General features: G+C 45.1%; 1 protein-coding gene across 9 annotated transcripts in view; it reads right to left on the bottom strand.

The window, feature by feature from the left end:
* LOC120894424 (adenylyl cyclase 78C) overlaps window positions 1-17,627 on the bottom strand; it is a 36,258-nt gene that overhangs the window by 13,055 nt on the left and 5,576 nt on the right. The window contains exon 1 of one of the 9 annotated variants that reach the window (XR_005738196.1): window positions 16,191-17,347. The exons of 3 other annotated variants lie outside the window; for them this stretch is intronic. The gene's annotated coding sequence lies outside the window, so the exon portion shown is untranslated. Of the gene's footprint in view, window positions 1-16,160; window positions 17,350-17,627 lie in introns of those variants that run through there. 5 more of the 9 variants (XM_040296986.1, XM_040296985.1, XM_040296988.1 and 2 more) reach the window with 5 other exon arrangements.

Here is a 17,627-nt window from a genome sequence, read left to right on the forward strand (position 1 = left end):
GCACTTCTCACTGGCGAAACCGGATGTTAAGCATGTCCGGGAAAAAAAGAAAACAGCCCTTTTACAATGTATGTCATTCGGACGTATTCGCGTATTGGTCACTGTTCCTGCGGATCCTGCGGTTAGGTGAATGTGATTTGCTCACAATGATAAAGCTCGTTTGCCACGAACTGTAGCCGTACACGGTACTACCGACCGTTCTAAAGCGGAAATGTTTAGACAAGAAAAATCGTTATTTATACCGTTTTCCCTTCCCTTCGCGACAGGTTGGCTACGTACCATTTGCTGGACACCGTGCAGCAAGCTGTTACGACAGCTGAGTGAAGGATTTAATTCACCTTTGCTTTTTTTGTGGCAGGTTTTTATACACTCAACTAAAACGAAAGCTTTGTGCGGTACACCAAGATACATGGGCACAAACAACGGCCAACGTCCCTTGGTTTGGCTCACACAAAACTGGCTGAGCAAATGATGTGTGTTTCGTGTGCAATTCGTGCAAATGCTGCCCATTTGGGAGGGACATTTTCCTGTTGAATCGCATTCACTTTGCACTCGCTCGAACGAACGAACGAACGACCGAACGGTCCAGCCCTTTGACCCTTTGTTGCAGCAGTGGAGTCGCTGGAGCCGGACTAGCTCACGATGACCGCCAATCCGCTTAGCGGCAAACGCAGGACAATACAACCATCCACAAACGCTACTGCTTTGTGCGATGTAGCAAACACATTGTAAAGTGGTATTGACACGGGGCGTGTATTTACCGACCACCACCGGGCCCGCGGGAAGGAAACGGGCCGCTAGAGAGCGGAAATAATGAACCGCTCGCTCCTTCACAATCCCGGAAGCCATTAATGGAAGGAAAGTATGTTTTTCTGGCGATAGTTTTTCCTTTTTGTCATTTTCACGATGAAAACCTTCCCCGCCGGATTGGATGGAACGGCACAACTTGTATTGTGTGCAATTTTCTTGAAATCATCGCTATCCTCCTTGCCGGGTACATTGCCGGCGGATGCATTTCCGTCTTTCCGTCAGCTTGTCCCGAATCTGAATACGATCGATTTTGCGTTTTTTGGTGCGTTCTCGAAACGCTTTGGAATTGGTTTTCATTTTGCCGTTGTTGATTTTTTCTGCCAGAACTAGAATCAACACTTTGCTGCCGGCAAATCTGTGCAAACCCGCCCCATCCTGCTCAGCGAAACCGGTTGGGCTAAGGTTCCGCCAACTCCACAAACATTCCATTGACGCTGCAAATTTAGCTCGATAAATCTTTGCCGCCGAGGGGCGACAGTAAATGGATGCAGCTTTTCCCTCTTTTTCTCGATGTTTTCTTCTTCTACGTTCCATTTGTGATGAATATTTCTTTTCAAAAAGCTGGCACAAGAAAACACAAACACAAACCTCTACGAAACGGACGGGCCATCTTTTCGCACAGCTGCGTGTCGCGCTGCGTCGTCGGTTGCGAACTTGCGGCAAGTGCTTCGCACGGGACGAAAAGGGCGCAGCCAAAAGCAATGGACCGTAAAGAGTTTGATGGAATAAATAGCCCGTCGCCCTGTTGCCCTCCAATGCAGCGGGGCGAATCGGGTGAAAGTTCTAAAACAAAAAAAACTCCCAAAACCCATCCACATAACGAGTTTCCGTCCCCGTCGCAGGAGGATCAAGGGCCTGTGGGGCACTGTTGTTTTCGGGTACCGGGGGTTTCGGTTCAACTCATTCATTTTCACTTTCTTGTGCAAAGGGTTCCCAGGGAGAGACGGACAGGGGGAAACACTCCATTGCGGGTTTTGAGTTTGGTTTTGCATAAAAGAAATCCAGCAAATCGTAAGTTTTTTGTTTTTCTTTTGCGGAGCGAAACGGCCGTATCCATTTCTCGATCGCGTCTATTGTGTCATTTTTTTATGTAATATCAACATTTTGTTTGCTGTTGTGACCTTTGTGACTGTGTAGAAAACATGAAACAGAACACTGAATGGGTGTGATAAAATGTTTGCTGTAACGCTGTAACCAGCAGCCTTCACGCTCCTCGAACAAACCATTCGACTGATGGGACTCTTTATCAAACGGGCCTGCACAGGTAAGCTAGCATAAAGCCTTCTGCTCAATGTTCCATCAATTTTAAGAGCTTTCCGTTTGCAAAAAGCTAAATCCGTATAATAAATGAGTCTTTTATTGATTATTTTCACAGTCAGCGGATTCGGATTCGCCATGCCATGCTCGATTGTTGCCATCGCCCACTCGCGGGATCACATCCTGTTCGCAGGGAGCTTGAGAGTTCCATTTTTTTTGTTTATTTATTGCCCCAATCCTTCCGCTCGGGGGGGTGAAAATCATCCACAAGGGACCCATTTTTTCTCCACAAGTACGCAACCGAATAAAGGAAACATTTGCCAAAGCTGCATTGATGTTAGTTTTCGCTGTGTTCCATGCTCCATTCACACAACAATGAAACGCACGCCAAAGTGGCGAGCCTAGTGGAAAAGAATTAAGCCACTACATAAGCGTGCAGGCAAGCGCAGTATTGAGGGCAGTAGTAATAAAGTGTCCATAAACTGGGATGAAAAATGCTACATCAAGAACAACATACACACACACCCAAGCACGTATGCAGGGTCATTTTGGGTGATAAACTACGAAGCGTATGCGCTGCGCGATGATTCACTTGGACTGGTTCCATCGCTAACAAGACGGGTATAGAAATAGTATGCTTCTATTCTTTTATTCGAAATAATCCCTTTTGGGGCACGGGTCTGGGTACAATGCCAAATCGTGTGCCAAGTGGGGTTAACAATCTTAAGCCAGCCAGCCAGCCAGCCCGACAACAACGGCCAACGGACGTTACTGATGCTTTACTCTGTGTAAGCTTGATTGTGTGTTTGCCATTTATTTGCGCAAACAAAACATGGAGTGCAGCAGGGATGATTTTAATGACGGTATGATTCCTTTTCATGCGAGAGTGGCGTAAGTTGGCAGGTTAATGTGATAATTTTGGACCCATTTTAGGGGAGCATGTGGTGTATGGGGGGTGTATGCTAAAGTGGACCACTATTTTTTGGCATTATGACATATGTGGTCACAATGCGGGCTGAGGATATTTATTTTACCACGTAACCGGATTGAGAAAAGTGTCACGTCTTCTTACAGACCAGTTTTACCGTCCCGAAAATAAGTGAGCTTGATTTAACAAACACAAAGGGCGTAGGAAGATCGTTTCTCACGAGCGTTAGCCAAACAAAGTCGTTCGGGCATAGTTCAGCATTAGTTGAATTTCCCAGAAATGGGTGATTTTGCAATGATCTCAAGGGCTCTCCTGATGATGATACCAATAATGCTTAATGATTTTACTTGGAGTTTTGTGAAGCAGTCGTCAAGATTGAAGAGCTCTAAAGATCCTAAATGCGAGCTCTAGACTGATTACAGTTGTCGTTCGAATTAAAAAGTACAATTTCCTGTCAACATTCAGTGGTGTGAACAAAAAAACTACACTTTCTTGTGGTGTCTATTGCAGCAGAATGGTGGCCGAAGGTGCACCAGTGTCTGATTGAACCACTCCACAAGAAGGGCAACCCCACAATACCCGTGTGCATCAGTGAATTCGAAATTAAATGCCATTTTATCACTTCTGAATATTTGAGGATTTAAAATTAATTAAACCACCTTTGCCACCTGCAGAAGCTCGAAGCTCCCTCGAGACTGCAATCGAAATAATGGATCTCCCTTTCTTGCGAAGAAAGCAAAGCCCATAGGCATGCCCTCGCAAACAGCTGTAAAGTAACGGCCACGGGTTGCAAAATTACAAATTCATCAACCGAAATTTCGAGCCAATCGATTGCCATGGGAACTGAATCAAATCATTATCCTGAGCTCTTCTTCGTGAGCCCAAGAGCCTCTCCTGGCAGCAGCTGGCACCGGGTTTGTAATAAAGCACAAGGAACGTGATTAAACTTCCAATTCGTTCGCCTAGCGGGAGGGGGGATTGGAAGCGATAATTTGAGAGGACCAGCACGGGCGAAAGTGTTCCTACAGAAGGGTTTTATTGTTTGTTCAAACACAGAAAGTAATAAATTACAGTTTTGTATCTTTACTTTTGCTTGGGCAATATCAGTAGAAAAACAGGGTTTGATTTGCATCGTTTGTTGCAATGCCAGAAAGCGGCTGTGTGTCGTCGCCATCGATAAGAAGATTCCTCATTCGAATGAGTCAACAGACCTCCGCCCCGCGAAGAATGCAAAGGTAAGCTCATTCCACTGGTTCGGGCGCACCCTGGCTGCCACTCTGGTTGTATAGAGTGCACAGGACCAAGGTAAATTATCGCATTCGATTCCAGCAGCAGTGGGAGTTCTGGTGGTTTCGGAACCTTGTTGTGGTTAAGCACAAAACCATAAAGTGCCTGACTCCAGTGTTGGGTGGGTTTTGAAATGAATGTATAATAATTATTTAATGAAATAATGGTTTGCCATCATCAGCTCACGAGGAGTGACTATTGTAGTTTGTAGCGATTATAGCTGGTTCAGAGTGGGGGAATTACATGCTCAATGAAGCACACGCTTCAAGGAATTACCATTGACCACTAACACCGGCAGATTGCAAACAGTGAAGAGTGATTGGAGTTCCTTTGTTTGAGGTTCACTTAAAATGAACAATAGCAGAGCTTGTTACCAAGCAACGTTCAACTCAACTATAAGTGACTTTCATTCCTAATTTGCAGAGCTAAACGCTAGGCAAGTGTGTAACGCTCTGTAACGTAACAGCGTTACAGCTGAAAGTTAAACAAGACAAACTAAAGCGTTACGTGTGTTCTAATCCTTGCAAATGCGCTATAAATGCAGGCTAAAGTGTATAACCCTTCCGGTGCGCTTGTTGTTACATGTGATGCTCCATCCAGTACGCTGCACCTTCGTGACCACAGCTTTATGGTGGCCATAAACATCCCACACAACCTTTCCCTCCGATGGTGGCCGATAGTGGGCGTCTCACCGACTCGCTAGCAAAACCACGAGCTAGATCTATCACTCTACACGGCAGGACAAAGCGTTTGCTCTGGAAGGTTGTTGTTTTTTGTCTTGCACTCTTTGCCGCTCACCTGAGCCGTGTTTCCCTTCAAATAAACAGAAGAAGAAAAGAAAAAAAAATGTCCATGGTGACAAGCGCGCACACGGTTTCGGGACACCGTTCAGGGACACATCCGGTCGGCCGGGTTGAAGGGTCAGCTACGTCAACAGAACTAATGAACGCACCGGCACCGAACGCACCGACCGGAAACTGGCCGTAGCTCGTGGCTCCCGTCCTGCACACACTCTCTCCCTGTGTGTCACCGCCTGCAGGACACGAACCAGGACGCGATCATAAAATTTAATTAGAGTAAAATGGCTGTCAGTAGCGTCTGATGACATCAGCCGTGCAGCCGTATCCTCTGCCGCGCGGCCGCATAATTATTGACCGCACACTCCCAAGGGGCAGGGGGACAACGCTCCACACCCGGCTCCTGGTTCGCCGTTTCCACACTTTCGTATCCTTTGCAATCAGGCAATTTATCACACTCTAGCGAACGGCAACGTTACCCCGTTGCGCCGGACGGGGATCGCAAGGGACAGTAAGGGCCAGTGTAGTGATTGTGTTACGGTAGGTGCACGATGCTAGTGAAGATTAACTATGTATGTTCGTGCGCTATTGGCGGGCCTGTTCGCAAACACTGTTCGTTGCGCTGCTCAGGGTCGTTACATAGATGCTCTATTTATTGCGACTATTTCATCTCGAGTGGCCTTTGATGCGGAGCCCTGTGTTTTGCCATGCAGGGTAAATCGGTTTTAATTACTACTCCGTGCATGATACTCTCACTCTTTGGTGGAAAGAAAAGCTTCAGTTTTTCCGCAGAGAATTGTTAAACATTTTTACCTACACTAGGACAACAGGAAAGCTCTTCATCACACCAAGACAGGAAGTGATGAGTTTTGTCCCATCAAAACTGCTATTTGTTCGAAGAGAGAAAGAGGAAAAAAAAATCTTACGAATCAAAATGAATTTCCGGCTCACTAACTAATCAAACCCGAGATAAGATACGGCCTATATACGGCCGAGGGAAAAATATTGTGATGTATTATCGCACCCGATCGATAAGATAAACAACATCGAACCATCAATTAGTGATGGGAAGGGGGGAAGGGGCGGGGGTGGAATACAGCAGAGTGGATTGCTTCTTTTTCCAATGAGGCTTTTCGTTTTTTCCCCCCTACTGGGTTTATTTTTGCTAATTTTGTAATAGGCATAGTTCAACGCAAAGCATAATTTAAAAGTGGCACCAACAGAAGAAAAAAGACCAAAACCCCGAGCCACCCTCCACAGAGATGAGCCTTTCGCCTTGTTTCAGGACCTTTTGTGGCCGTGATACAGCCGGTCGGAAATGTACCACGGCCAGGGCATGGCGGCAAAAAAAAGGGTGGCCCCTATCGGGAAAAACGCGGCAGATCGATACTGCCGCTACTCGAGATAGCGCGCGCGGGCCCCGTAAGGTCGATAAGCAGTCGTCAGGAGCAGCAGGATGTAGCAAATTAGCGACCAGTGCCAGAGTCAGACAGAAAGAGATAGAGAGAGAGAGAGAGAGAGAGAGAGAGAGAGAGAGAGCACAGTGAGGACATCGGAGGTGATCGAAAGGGCGTGGAAGCGAAAAAAAATAGATACAGATAACGGCTAAACGCCACTAGAGAATGTGAATCTGTGTGGCCGGGGAATTTATGGGGAGTGGTGGAATAAAAAAAAAAAGAAAACCCCACTGTAGGTGGAGGTAGGTTTTCACCATGAAAGGCCCCGTTTCCATCCTCGGTTCAAGGCGGAAGGCCATCTCTCATCGTCAGGCCCGGGAGAGAAGCGAGAGGAAAGCAGCATTACACTGTTGGTGGAAAATCGGCGCAATCGTGGCGCATCGATCGAACCCCCGTTAGCGCGAAGTAAGTGTCAAGCACATGGGGCAGGCCGGGGCAGATAAATTATTTTCAACAAGATAAGGCAAACGATAAATTCTCCTTTCACGCCAATCGATTGCGTCGGGCTTGGGATGGGCCACGGGGCCACTCAGCCAGCTACCTGGCTAAAAACGACCCTTCCATTGAGCTGTTGTGGATCGTGTGGATGGCGTGGATGGGGGGCTACGGATGGCGATCAATTTTCCACCCGCCGTGTTGATGTGTGGCGGTTGGGCGCCGATGTACTTTCGGTTAAGATTGATGAGATTGAGATGGAAATTAAAAGTTTTTAAAACCCCATAACTCACCGACCGGGGAGGCCATCGTATCGAGGGAGCCCGGGGTATATTAAGTGAGTGACATTAATTAATTTAATTTGCGGGCATGTTTGCCAGCTAATATGGATAGCGTTGACACTACAAGGTGGAAGATACAAGGACTGGGCAAGGATCGAAAGTTTGTTATTTACTATTTCTAGTAAGTCATCGAGGAGCAGCCAGAGCAAACCAACTACCTGGCGTGGTTATCCGGTCAAGTAATGAATTCCGCAACCCCATGTGCATGAAAGCTACATACAATAGTATCGTTCGTTCGGTGCTAGAATATTCGTGCGTAGTCTGGAGCCCAACTACTGCTTCTTCAATTGCTCGACTTGAGGCGATTCAACGTAAGCTCACGCGATATGCCCTACGCCTACTTCTCTGGCAAGATCGCAATAATCTTCCTTCGTATGCTGCGCGGTGCCGTCGTCTAGGCCTTGAAACCATTTTCGGTTAGAATACGCAATGCACAGTGCTTTTTCATCGCTGGTTTGCTAAATGGTTCTATCGAATCATCGCCCTTGTATCCCGATATCTATGCACCATCCCAAACACTGAGGTCTAGAGAGACTCTACGGGTCGCTCAATCTCGTTCCAGCGCTGGTCGGTCTGACCCTATGTTCCGCATGCCGGCTGTTTTGAACACTGTTTCGGATTGTTTCGACTACAACATCTCAACTCAGTGCTTTAAGGAACGTCTTCGGCTTCTGCCGTGGCTCCAATCAATTGCGATACAAATCTTGATTTTGCTATGTATTTTTGTTTAGTAACAGTACATACTTATCTTAATTAGGCCATACGGCCCGTTGAAGATTAACCAATAAATAATAATAACATTAAAAGGAAAAGTATTTAAGGTGTCTAAAGTAGAGCATAAATCTAGCCAAGAACAGCAACAAGAACTGACACCACAATGTAAGATAAGGATAATGGTGACTGGGTGTAGCAATCTACTCAGTCTTACAGACCAGGCTTCACAGGCTTATTGGACTTCGTTGACGACACAACCGTAAGTCAATTCTTCCTTTTTCCTTTCAAGTAGTCAATATAGACACTTATATTATGGTAGATATTGCAGGAAATAGGAGATGTTATGACCATGTATATGTAATATGATCTTTTTATCTTAGAGAATACTAGCATTATAGGAATTCTTTTCCAATAACATCGTTGTTATAGAAGGTTTTTCATAATGAGCAGATGCAAAAGTGACGTCCAAATGAAGCGATATACTTTTGTGCTCTTTTTGAAACCAGCACCACAAAGTGCATGAAAAAGTAATGGGCTCGTGTAGTGTCAACTCTTTGGAGTATCCTGATTTGTTATTGGAAATAGTGGGCGTATAGGATTTTTTTCTCCCTTGTCTACTCACCAACACATTTGTTTCGTTGCTGTGCAGCTGTCAAATGTGCAGCCGTGCTTTTCAAACTGCATGCACACATTTCAACAGTAAGCTGTCCGTGCCAGTTGGACACATATCAATCATTTTGTGACTCGAATTTGGTAAACAGTCATGCAGTAGTATTGTACTAAGCACGAGAGATACATATGCAAAACAAAAAAGACTCAAAAATGTTATTATTCTAATGTCACCAAATGGTAATGGAAAAGTCGCCAAATACGTTGGTTTTTCTTGCACTTCATGCAAAACATTCTGCCACTCGGGCTAGACTGCAACGCTAGACACACCACAACACAACAACACACTGCACAACTCACACAAAGGCTGGCTGGCTGGCTAGCTGTAGATAAACTAGCTTACCACAACTGTTTTCAAACCCAACCGTCATAACAGATTGTATCGCCAATGACAAATTGTTTGACTGGCGCCGCATGAAATAATCCCAGACGCACACAACAGACACCCGCCCCATGTAAAAGGGCCCAAAGAAAATAGATTTCCCTGTATGCCCCCTTCCCCATTGAAAGCTCACAAACATTCCCAATGCAAGACAATTTGGTTTAGTGTGGGTTTTTTTGCCGATCATCAACGTTTCACGGCAGATAGCACACAATAGCGTTTATTCATTCATTTGTATTGAGATCTGCTGGTGGATGTGATAAGAATGCTTTAGCTTTCCATCCCTGCTCCCTGAGTTGTGCTTTCGATTGTTTGATAGCGAACTGTAACTGATTTTACGCGTTGTGAAATGGTAACTTAAGCTTTACTCTTCGGAAGAGGGGTTGGAAAAATGGATCAACAATACCGTACAGCCCTGTAGGGAGCTGTAGTATTAAATTATCCTCCATCTGGTGCGCATTGTTCGTCGGAAAGGAAACGTTCCCGGGAGGATGGGGCGGATGGAGAAATGTCATTTGTTATCACTTGGTGTTCGTGAAGCTGGTGCTGAATTTGCTCCGACGAGTGGAAGCGAAAAACTGTCAATACTGTATGTGTGTGTGTATGTATGTGAAAAATGCGAAACGAAACAATTTGTGGCCTAGGCCACTGCTCGCCTAGGGGACCGTGCCGCCCGGACGTGCCGGATGTTGGATCACGGATTGGCAGGATTATAGCATCACGTTGTCCGTGCGTGAGAGTATGTGTGGAAATGATGATGATATGTTTTGGCGCATGGGGCGGGCGGCCTGCCAACAAAGCGGCCACGTTCATCGTGGCCACCTCCGTACGAGACCTTCCGTTCTGTCGGCACGATTGTCTAGACACGGTGCAGAAGCTTCCGCTTTCGCTTTCATCGCTATCCATTGGAAGAATGTTTGTTTCTCTCTATTAGTGTCTCGTGATGTGGAGAAGTTTTCGTTGGTGCTTTGTGAATTTTAAATGTCATTAAGCTTCGAATCGACTTGATTGGAGTTTGGAGTTTGAGAATTGGTGTCATTCTAAAGAAAACTCGATTATGCATGACCAGTGCTGCATAATGTCATGAGCATCACGAGATTTTCCCCAACGAAAACAATGATTATATCCGTGGTAGCTTGATGATCATTGCTGATACTCAATGAAAGTGCGTCATGACATGCCGAACGGACGTTTGTGGAACGAAGTTCTCTGAGTGACAAGTGCTGTCAAATGCCACTGTTTAACTCAACAACACTCATGACTGAAATGAAGCTCAAATCAGCTCAAGAACACAACTGAAATGATCAGAGGTGAGACTCAAACAGTTGGTCGACCAATCACATGCTTGGTGACATTTTGTTTAGCACACCCAACTCTTGGTCACTCACTTGCACTCACTCACTCACTCACGACATTTTCTGTCGGTGATAATTACGACATTCTTGGAATATACTTGGCGTGTGGTCCTAAGCAACAAAATGGCCATTATTTCTCGCCTTGTCAACTTTGATTATCTGTCGGGTCAAACAGAGCGAGAAAACATGCTCATTTTGTTGCTTGGAACCACTCGCACGCACCGCATATCTCCCATGACTATCGGGATGATCACCGACTGAAAATGTCGTGACCAAGTGACTGACCAAGAGTTGGTTGCACACAATGTCACCAAGTATGTAATGGTCACATCAGCTGTTTGAGGCTCGCCTCTGATCATCACAGCAGAGCTCGTGAGGCTGACATGATTTTGTTTCAGTCAGAATTTGTCATGACTAGGTCAGTGAGATTTTGTAGAATTGATCACAGCAAAAAAAAATCATGACATAGTGACTGACCAAGCGTTGGTCGCAAAAATGTCACGAAGCAGGCATTGGTCATACCAATCGTTTTGAGTATCACCATTGATTATCACAATGGAGTATGTGACGCCCACATGGATTTTTTTTCAGTCAGATTTTTTAATGACATTGACAGTGACGTTTTGCAGCACTGTTCATATTAATCTTGAATGCTCTTGATCTACAATTGCTCTTCAATGCTTAACAAAAGGTTGATGCTGGATTTAAATTTGTGCAAATATTCAACACAACATTGCCCCCGTAAAGTTATACTTTAGGCGCAAAAATATCGATTTCTGCGTGAGAAACGGTGTATGATGATTCGCCCCGTCCAAGCAATTGTATTCCTTAGCATACAATCAAAACCAAAAGGGAAACAGCGTCCTGCAAAATCAGATTAATTTCATTGCGTTATAATTTTGCCCCAACATACTGTTGCTTCCGTTGTATTTGCTTCCGTGCAGCTGCTGAACCGTAACCGTAAACTAGCATTAACCTTTGCCAAGCTCGAGATAAATTATTACATTGTGTAGACACATTCATTCGTGTCCGTAAATTCTGCTCCTCCCCCCCCCCCCCCCCCTGCCGCACGAGAATGAAGTGTTTCTTGCCGTAAACATTTACTAGCGCGGGTTAAGCTACCTCAAGAGCGCCGCAGTACTGCAGTTGTGTTTGCGGGTAGATATTTCCACCCGACCAAGCAAAGGTTGCCGATGCAACGCGAGACATCGCTCATGTGTATGTGCCTGCCCAACGCATGTATGTGTGTGCCGGCCGTCTTTCGTTATCTCCGCTGGTGGCGGTGGGTAGTAATTTATGAAGTGAAAGGATCAAATAGAATTATGGCAACGCGTAATGTATGACACGCAAACCGACACCGTTACCGTATTGTGCCGGGTTCGAGCGGCTTACCGATGGCAATGTTGCTTAGACATCAGCGTGATACGAAAGCAAAAGGAATAGACGGAAATATTTTTGCAAACTTTAACAAACTGTACAACAAATAAACGCACAATATAATCGATAAAGCTCAACAGGAAGGAACTCCTATCGATTTGCTTTGTTTGCTCATTAAATGGATGGAGCCGCACAATTGTTTGCCTTCGTTTGTGTACATGCAAGAGGTGGCGTGTTGATAGCACTAGCTAAGCTAGATAGATGTGTCATACCTTCGGTTTTGTGAGTTTCTTATACGGAGGCAAAGCAGCACTGCATTGTTTGCGGTAGTCTGCCTCATTAGAAAATAACATGTTTTAATTTCGTTAGTTTTGTGCGACTTATGCTGGAAAAGGTGGATTAACCGTACCGTTTGCCAACATGCTTAAGCGCTCGCTGCAGGACGATAAATAGCGCCAACAAACGCATAGAAACATAAGAAACAAACGAGCCTTGGATCGCCGGAATCTGGCAACAGGAGGCGAAAAGTTTGCGTGATGCCTGATTTATGGTCTTAAAAACAACCGTCCAAAAAGACAATCTGCGGTGTATTTTCTTGGTTTCCCTATCTTTTGGCACAACAGCACAGGATAGAAAAGGGTGTTAAAATAGGACATTTCTTTACAATTTCAATACACACCTGCAGTGGACTCGCTTTAAGAAAGGGCGAAAACGGAGAGGTTTTCTATTCTGGTTTTCCGTTTGACGCTGTCAAAGTCATGGAAACATCTTTACGATGGGGCAGAATATTGAAAAATTAAATTATTATTACTGCAAGTAGCTTTCTCTTCAGCTCATATTTTAGAACGATACATTTCGAAAATTTGCAAACCTCTCATCCAACCGTCTTCAGTTTAAAGGGAGACTATTATTTAAACTAACGGCAAAACTGGACACCAGCCAACGAAACGTTTCGCCTTGTCCCTTTTTTTCTGGGTTCTGGTATTTTAAAAGCGGCCCTAAAGTAGTCATCCTACCCATTGACGCAAATGTAATAAATTCCTTGCTTGTAGCCAAATTAATAGCAACATGAAGCTCTTCAACCTTCACCAACATTTGTTTTGGCACGCGAAGCACAAATAAATAGCTTTCTTTTATGTTCACAAATCGTCCAATGGGGTGGTTCGTTTATTGTTGAAAAAAGGGCTTAGAACACAGCAAACCATCCAGAACTGTTCTACCATCTGCACCACATCAAATCTAAATCCATCGAATGTTCCATTTAAATCCCAAGAAAAAAACCCATGTCTTTAAATACATATTGTATGATGTCTCCTTTCTCGCCGGCTGGCTTTTCACATCCAAAAACGACAGCAAAAACACACAACACCATCCTTGACCTATCCTCATGACTGAGCAAGTACTGGGCGGGTAAAAAATAGAATTAATGAAGCACTTCCGTCAGCGGGCGGGCGATGATCGCGCGCAACAAATCGCAACCTGTTGCCAAGAAAGCGGGAAACCCATTACCCCGGCCGCTAAACCCGGAGCACTGCTCGAAACCGAAGGTTGATTGATCTTTCCCTATCCCCCAACGGCACGTACTTGCACCCCAAGCACCCCAAACCCACTGACGACCCAGCGGACAGAAAGCCAAACACTCCGGAACCTCCGAACCGAACCGGATGGAAATGCATTTGACGTTTATTTATAGGTACTGGTACCACCGCACCCAACACCGTGCCCCGGTTCAACTCTCACGTTTTGCCGGGCCCGAGCTGATGGCAGCTCACTTCAAAACTTCCTCATTTTGCTTCCGAACACACAAACAGGCACACAGCCACACACACATGTACACACACATACGTACGCTGGCGGAGATATTGTAGGGCTTTGGCATTATTACGTTTTCCCGTAATAATTGTTTTATTTACATGGAAACGTACAAATTCCCAGCCCGTTCCTACCCGGTGCGGCGATGAAACGATACCAGGGCCCAGGATCAACGTGGGATCGTGAATGCGTTTGTAGGGGTATAAAGGAAGGAGGCAGAAGAAAGGGGGAGGGGGGAGGAAAGCGGGTGTTTATAATTACAGTTTACTTCATTTGTTTAGGCTTTGAGATCGCAGTTGGCGTATGCCGAAACCAGTCGGCCTGGTCGTCGTTGGGTTGGAGACTCACAGGAGAACGTTTTAAGAGAAAGAAAGCGAGAGAGAGGGAGAGAAAGAGAAAGAGAGTGAAAGGGAAAATTGATTGGTAAAACGGTTTGGTTTTTAATGAGGATTTTTGAATTATATTTTCACAGCACCGTGTCACGTCGGGCAACACATTCTCTGCCGAGTGGGTATAAGGTTTCTGATTCTAAGTTTCTGAGAACGCTTAGAAGAACGCTTAATTATGATGAATTTCACTCACCCCGAAGCAGAGCGAAAAAAAACTGTGCTAAATTAATGCAAATGTAAGCATTAAAATCAATGAAAATCAGTGGAAAATATGTAATAAATGAGTACTTGCTGCGAGGAAACGCTTATTTTATGTGAAAGGTAATTAATTTCACAGCGACGTTTTGCAACCTCATTAACGTCCGATGTTTCTGCCCATTAAATCCGTCATCCATTATTCTCCAATGTAAGCAGTTGTTAATGTAGCTTGTTAATCCCAATCGAATGGACGTCGGTGCATGTAATGGACACACATACACATCCATTGCAAACGCTGAATCAAGGATAAAGAACAAGCGCTAATGCTTGTTAAGCACATTTTTGGTGCATTAAATTTGGTTTAAAGTTGAGAGAGATAGAGAGAGACAGAGAGAGAGAGAGAGAGAGAGAGAGAGAGAGAGAGAGAAAAGGGACACCTCACTGCGGCAGAAAAAGGCACACGCTAAGCTCGGGGAGAAGGAGAAAGGATTTAAATGGAGCGCACTGTAAACTGTTGACTTAACAGCAGCTGCAGTCATAAAATCATTTCCATGGCACATATTACCCTTGCTTGGCTTTGCTTACCGGACAGAACACACACACATCATACCAAAAAACGGGCATTTTGCAGCCTGAAACACAGCATAAATCTCGTGCCGTTTTGTGGGGGGCTCTGTACCGCTGGACGTATAATTTGGCCGTGGCACTGAGAACGAAAAAGAAAAACGAACCAAGACAAACAATCATCAAGCAGAAACGTGAAAAGCTGCTGCTTGATTCGGTTTTATGTGACTTTTAATCGAACGCATTCTTCAACACGGCGCGATTTTACATGGAATGGAATTTTGGCGAGGCTTTTGATTGGCGAAGAATGTGTGATCGTCTACTGGCCAAGGGAAATCGTTGAAATGGAAACTTAGCAAAGTGAATTTTCCTTTTTCCTTTTTTTTATTTGCTTTGCTCACAACGCATTGCATCATCTTGCCATAAAAAGCTAAGAAAGAAAACTAAAACAGCCAACACACACTCACAAACCTGATGACACGTTACGTGACGATGGGGCTTAGATGAACCGATTTCGGTCCGCGAACTTGCTGAGGTGGGTGGGAAGGGTGGGTAGGGGTCATCGCGTAGACGCGTGCAGATAAAACTTTTATTACATCCGTAAACGCTGCCCCGCCAAGCGGCAAAACATGGGCTGGGTTTTTGGTGTTTTTGTGTATTCGTTCGTTTTTAGGTTTTCTGTTGTTGCTACTGTTGTACTATTTTGCAAACAGAAACAGAACAGAAGGGGGATGGAGAACCTTGCCAATGGGTTCGGCTCATCGATTCGTTGGATCGTTGCGTCTCTGCAAACCCGCTGGAGGAACGCATTGGAAAGTAACGCACGGAGGGCAATGCGAGCATCCTCATCGTTCTACCGCTCGTTAGATCGTTAAAGAGTTAGATCTCGAACTCAAACAATTCCACAGTTTTACTGCCACCGTGCACGATGGACCCTAAAAACCGGTCCTCTTTGGCAGTAGTTTGCAGACACAATTCACCGGCCGTGATGACGACGATGACGACCATGATGATGACGGGGACCGATCGTCCCGGCATGATGCGTAACGGTCATGTAACATGTTGCAAATCAAGCGTAATGTCGGCTGGAGCGGCGACTGCTTAACACCGTTTGCTCCTCACATACTGGTACTTTTAAGCAAGTTCCACAAGCAAAGTAAAAAAAGCCACAAGAGCGAGAGGGAGTTTAAGAGGGGTTTTGAGTACACGCTCAACTGATCAGTTTGGGATGCGCACGCTGATCGTGTTGATGGGGGAGTGGTGGAGGGGGAGAGGCGGTGGAAGCAAATAAACACTAATTATCGCCGCAGCAAGCTTCGCGAGGAATAATTTGGCAGCTGGCAGGCATTTATTTGTTATTCGATTAATTCGAACCGAGTACTTCATACTTGACCGCGCACCGGCACTGGCACACGTACGTGGTGGAAGCAGCCGGCTGGACGGGCGTCATTCGCGGATGATGATGATTGTACAGCTGTGACTTTTACACCGGGGAGGGGTGGCTTTTATTTCTCTTTGGCGGTAGTTTTGTTGTTCTGCACTTGTTTTGATTTAAGATCACTGAATATTTGTACAAGCAGCAGTTTAAAGTTTTGTTTATCCCTCTTTTTTAGTTCCATTCCACTTGTCTTTAGGTTAGCTATTTAATTTCCATTTTTTTTACTTGTACGATTTTAAACATTACATTTCTTGTGTTTAAATGCTGCTTTTATATTTTTCTGTGTTAATTAAAACTACACGAGTTAGGAAGTAGGTTCCATCACTTAAATGCTACAAAAGTGCACAGTAATCTAACACTACAGCAGCTGACTTCCGCGAAAACAGTCGAGTGGCACTTTTTTTGTTTTGTTTCGGCATTGAACAGCATCTTCTAAATGCATCTTCTTTTAGCACTCACAATTCACAGCACAACGTGACTTCCGCACAAGTGAAGGAGGGGGAGGGGTTCACTCACTACTGCATATGGTTTTTTTTTTCTCGCAGCAATTATTACTTCTCTCAGCCGCTTCTGTACTTAAAACAACGAAGAAATTCATACTCAAATTTCACAAACACTTTCCGCAATGCAAAACCATCCAGCATCACACAAACGCTTTAACCACTTTATCTTCATCCCATGCAGAAACGCCCGCTACTTATCAGAAACGCACTCACTGCTAAACACAAACCTTAGCGTCATCCGATCCAAGCTTCTGGGGGTTTGTACTGTTGCTGTAGACTGGAATGCAAACACACACTTTGCAACACTGCACTGCAACTGCACCGGCTGCAACACTGTCAAGGAAGTCCCTGCCTCTAGTAAGCCGGCTCTGTTTAGTAGGCTGGCCAGTGGAACGTGTTGCGTCCGTACGGTTTGCGAGTGAAAAGGGCACTGGCGTATTACTGGAGGAGCGATCGTGCTGTAGCCGCGAGGTTACATCTTGAAGCTTTGCGTCGGGTGCGCTTCGTGCCAGTTCGGTTCAATTCGTGCCGCGGCATTTGCTCTCCTCTTTTCGTGCTCTCTCTCTCTCTCTTTATCCTATTTCTAATCAAGAATGTCTGGGCTTGCGGTGTGAAAGCTTGGGAGAAAAATCACTCGCATGCTTTGATCCGTTGGCATGAGGGAAATGGTAGCACCAGCTACGCGCTAGTATAACGCTATGTTTGTTGCTTGTGCTTGAGATAAGTGGCGTTAAAACACACTTCAATATCATATTTTTAAAGGCTAGAATTGTTACTATACTACAAAACAACTCTTAAAAGTGTACAAACAAGAAGTGTAAAGACGGCTTTCAAAGCATTGCAGCATTGTATTCATTCATTTCCACCACTTTCCATATCCATCCTATTGCTTTTACGACCCGTTTAACAGCGAT

This window comes from Anopheles arabiensis, chromosome 2, assembly GCF_016920715.1.
Source record: "Anopheles arabiensis isolate DONGOLA chromosome 2, AaraD3, whole genome shotgun sequence".
Classification (NCBI taxonomy): domain Eukaryota; kingdom Metazoa; phylum Arthropoda; class Insecta; order Diptera; family Culicidae; genus Anopheles; species Anopheles arabiensis.